The sequence below is a fragment of the Camellia sinensis genome, chromosome 5 (genome assembly GCF_055761805.1).
Source record: "Camellia sinensis isolate YWXY chromosome 5, ASM5576180v1, whole genome shotgun sequence".
Classification (NCBI taxonomy): Eukaryota; Viridiplantae; Streptophyta; class Magnoliopsida; order Ericales; family Theaceae; genus Camellia; species Camellia sinensis.
The window spans coordinates 36,249,121-36,254,272 of record NC_138965.1 but is presented as its reverse complement, the minus strand read 5'-3'; the positions used below and the strand labels follow the sequence as shown (position 1 = coordinate 36,254,272).

Genomic DNA, 5,152 nt, shown 5'->3' with positions numbered 1-5,152 from the left:
CACTAAAATTAAATAAAATTTTATTCTATTTGTTTTGGGTGACGAAATATTTCGTCATTAAAAATAGTGATAAAATTTTTAGTGACAAAAATATTTGTCACCAAAAGATGTAAAAAAAGACCCTTTAGTGACAAAATTTTTGTCAATAAATATTTTAATTTAGTGACGAAATACTGAACGTGTGACGAAATTATTTGTTGAGATTAGAAAATTTTAGCGACAATTTTTTTTTGTCGCCAATAATAAATAAATTTTAAAAATTGTGGCATATATATTTGCAATTTATATATATTTTTTTCAATAAGCAATCCTGTGCATTTTAATTATTTATTCAATAAAATATCTAATATTAATCAATATAAAATTAAACTGTTCATTTTCATTAAATAACACAAGCAAAATACATGTCTCATAGTATCAAGAAATTAATATATAACATCAATTATAGTAAAATCAAAACTGCGACAACACAATCAAAATAACTTATGCATTTTAATATTCTGTTCAATATAATATCCATTACAGATCATTACAAAAACTTGTTCATTTGCATAAAGCGACAACATAGTCAAAATATATGTTTGATAGTATCAACAAAAAGATAAGATCCATCACAATATAATCACAACCCGTGACAACATAGTCAAAATACATGTTTGGTAATATCAACAAAAAGTACAATGGCACTATGATGGATACGTGTCTAGTAATTTCAACAAAAAGTTCTTGCTATGCAGGTTACCAAATTCGTTCATCTCCAATCTGCCATTTAAAAAAAAAAAAAAAAAAACAACAACAACAACAACAACAAAAGGTTAAAGAAACCATTCACTAAATATGTGAATATGCAACCTAAAAGAGAAAATATGAAAACTTCGAAGTAAATTTCAAACCAAAATTTATTGTGTTTGTTCCGTAAATTTTTACAACTTACATTAGGTCCTCCCAAGGTGTTCATGATGTTTCCCGGGCCTTTTAACGACTATTTCAAGCTTTTACTCCCTAATGGCCTATTTTCAAGCCTAAATGTTTTCTAACCGAGAGTCCTATGATTGTTCTGTAAGTTTTCACAACTTATGTTGATCCCTCCCAACGCGTTCATGATAATTTCTAGACCTTTTTGTGCTTATTTAACAATTTTGCCCCCCGATGACTTATTTTCATGCCTAAGTGTTGGAAATTTACAAATTTGAAAGTAGTTTTTAAATTGGGAGTCTCATGCTTGTTCTATAAATTTTCATAATTTACATTGGTTACTCTCGAGGTGTTCATGATGTTTCCCAACCCGTACTCATATTTCATTATTTTGTCCCTCAATGACCTATTTTCAAACTTAAGTGTTGGAAAAATACATAATTGAAAGTAATTTTCAAACTAGGAGTCATGTGCTTGTTTCAATGGGGAGCCACGTATATTGTCACTCAACTCTCAACAAAAATCAAAGCAATACATAAGGTAAAACCCATCAACCCACAACAAGATAAAAGGAAAACACGCTAGAGAATTTAGAGGTACATTCACTCAACCCTCAACCAAAAAGCTCCCTAATATAAGTAACTTTAATATCTTAGTAAAATCTACTGAGATGAAAAAGCTTTCAGCACTACATGAAAACAAAAAATGAAAAAAAATAAAGAAGAAAAAGCAGACAATGAATGATGAGAATCCACCACCTACTGTCAATGAAGATTTTGAAGTAGAAAAACATAAATCATTCATTATAATTTTGTAACTGTTGGCATGAACACAATGAATGTTGAGAATCCACCACCCACTTTATTTTTACCTAAATTACATATATATATATATATATATATTAACTCGCTGTGCTGAGTAGGGAAAAAAAATTAGAATGATGATATGACATGATTATGGATACATGATATATTACTCAGTAATTATTATATAAGTATAATAACAAATCTCACTATATGTAAATGTGACAAGTACACATTATATTAATATAGAGAATTTCATTTTAATAGTAAAATTCAGCATTTTACCGACACTAGATTGGGGGGCTGCCTCCCTCTATGCCTCTATATCGACATCAAGTGGCTGTGAGTGTTGGGTCTCCACATTGTCATGTAAATCCTCATTCCAAACAAAAATTGCCTCATGCGAAGGTTGAAGAGATGACTGCGCCAATCGTTTTGGTGGCATTGGTAAGCCCTATGAAAGCCCAACCTGGTCAAGCACCACATAACGAAATGATGAGGCTGAACAAGAGACATAAACCACCAATAAACTCAAGACTACAAGATCTAAACCAAAATAACAACATCAACTAAACACCTCTAAATAAAAAAAAAAAAAAAACTCCAAGCAGAGACCACAGTGACCTCTAGCCCAGGACACTAACACAGCAGAGGCATCAGAACAACATATACACAACTACAACATGTACCCACTTCACTTAACAGAGCAGCAAACCAGACCTGCCCAGCCTAAACACAGCAGCAGCATATACACAGGTTGTAGCAGTAGGTAGCTCAACCAATGTATAACTGAGCAGCATAACTACTCAAAATTGTTCTATAACGGATGGACAGCTTGCTCCAAAGCCTCACTTAATTGATCCTAGAAAGACAAGCAATCAATACACTCAATAGAAACAAACATCAACAGTAACTGCATCAAAATCTCACTGATTTATTACTACCATCACTCAACCCACATATGAACACTCCAACACAGAAAGAGAGCAGTTATCACCACAAAAAACCTAACAAAAATATATGCTCACACCACTCAACTCTCAACTCTCAACAATAACATCCCTTAATTGAGGACCAGCTAGTACCTGCACAAAAACACAACTGGAAATATAGAGATCTCACAACCACTCAACCCTCAAAAGTTTGTATCAAACACAATTCACAACCCTAATATAAGAGCTCACCATCCCTCAACCCACACATCTCTACACTGTGTACCAGCTTTGAAAAACCTGCATTAACAAAAGTTAGCAAAAAAATAAATAATAAAAAGGAGACTAGCACCTATTGATGTAGTCACTTCACTTAACCCACTTCCCTAAAAAGGAGACCAGCATACACCTCCAAGGCCCTGCACATTCACCAGAACATTAGAGATAATGCATCCCAGTTATAGCAAATACAAGCCACTCTTAAGACCACATCATCCACACCAATTACCTACTGTCAGATTTCAAGAGACAAAACAAAAACAAAAACAAAACATGTGTCAGGATCCATATGTGTAAAGCAAAATATTTTCTTGAAGAGACAACAAAATATATCATAAGCATGTAATGGAATTGGCAGTAGGGGTCTCACTCTTTTCTCTTGTCTCTTGTTTCAATTATTATATATATATATATATATATATTGGAATAAGTAGAACTTTCTAGATATTTGATAACAAACAACATAACAAAAACACACCCGGAAATATAAAAGCTAAAATAATCATACCCAGTGTAGTAATCCTTAGGTAGATAAACATCCTCTATCAAACCAAATTGTTCAAATGAGATTCTAAGATCTTCTGGCCAGTAAAGAATCAAGTAGAATCATTAGATTTCCTCTTTTTTCTTTTTTTTTTTTAAGAGGGTGTAAGAGAATAATAACATTTAAAACAATCATATAATGACAAGATCGAGGTTTAAAATGATACTTGTTACATATTTAGAAGAAAAACTCACCTACCCAAAAAAAAAGTAAATAACAATTTGGGCATATGGGTCTATGGCTCCACTTGCCATGTGGCTCGACCATGTCACCACTACATCACCTTCTCCAAGTTCTCTAACCACGTGTGAGCCTCAAGAGGTGACACATGGATCAATAGGCATAAGGCTTTTTGACCCTGCCCCATTGCCAATTCCTACATAAGGTTCCTATGTCAACCTACCAATTCCCTATACACCCACAACCGCAAATCCCGTTAAGTTCATAACGATTGTGAACATTGAAAAAATGAACTCCAGTGCCATGGATCATATTGACATTAGATTGAACTCATATAAATTGGGACAAAAAAGTTTTTGCTAAACCCACTAGAAATTCATGAGAAACCGTAACAATGAAATGCTAAGCAACAAAGAATCAAATACTTGAGGTAGCCCCTGTAACTGTTGGTGAATCTATTCAATTCCTATTTGGTTGTTCACATCCAGCCAACATTTCTTCTCATTCATCAAAATGCCCAATATTGCTAAACGATTTTACTCATCAAACCATCCCAAAATTTAAATGCAAACTCGTAAACCACAAATCAACACACTAAAGTAGTAATTATATCAATATGTATATATATATATATATAGATCAAGGGATTGAAGGATGATAAAAAAAAATAGAGAGAGAGATTAGAGACCTGGCGTTGAGGGAGATGTTGCGAACGAGGAGACCAGAAGGGGCAGGGGAGCGTCGGTCTTTGCGAGACCTGGTATCGCTTGCTACGCCTTGGGCCGTAGCTTTGGCTTCGGCTTCTGTACCTCCCCATTGCTGTGCTAATCTTCTATTGTCTTCTTCTTCTGCTTCTTCGTCTCTCTCTCTCTGAATTGAAACCTTAGTTGGATCGTGAAAAACCCTAACCCTAGAAATTACTGGTGCGTAGATAAAGAGAGTTCCACCCAGAGGGTCTAGAAACAACCATCACTGAAAATAATTATTTTATATATATATATATATATTAATTAAAATTTTATTTTAACATCATCTTAATATTTTATAATATAAAATGATATAATTTTTCTTATCACAAATATACATTTCGTTTGATTGGGAAACACTATAAATATTCGCAATCCTCTCATAATAGCAATAACAAGTAATTCAAATGAAACATAGTTTAATTAATTGGATCCAAAATAAATGAAGTTTAATAATCTAAAATAAATTTTCGATTGAGACTAGATTACACAATATTTTAGATAAGCTCAAGATGGTCTCCATCATTTATATAATTAAAAAGGACCAAACAGTTGAGTAAGATTTACATATATAAATCCAAATTATAATGTCATGGGTCTTAAAACCCAAAGCTTCAATACCAAAATCCTACTATAAACTAAAATGAACGCTGTTCCATCCGTCATTTTTGAAAAATAAATACCCATCATTTAAATTTTGAATTTTATTTTTTCGGTCTTTACAAGAGTAGAGAAAGAACAATGTGCTTGCTT

At 32.9% G+C, this 5,152-nt stretch overlaps 1 long non-coding RNA gene across 1 annotated transcript; it reads right to left on the bottom strand.

Annotated features, from left to right (window-relative positions):
• Positions 1 to 459: 459 nt before the first annotated feature.
• LOC145790554 (uncharacterized) lies at positions 460 to 4,617 on the bottom strand. The gene is made up of 4 exons (XR_014329356.1): positions 4,342 to 4,617; positions 3,003 to 3,069; positions 2,004 to 2,187; positions 460 to 762 (listed from the first exon to the last, which is right to left on the bottom strand). It is a non-coding gene; the product is annotated as an uncharacterized LOC145790554 (long non-coding RNA).
• Between the last annotated feature and the right edge of the window lie 535 nt (positions 4,618 to 5,152).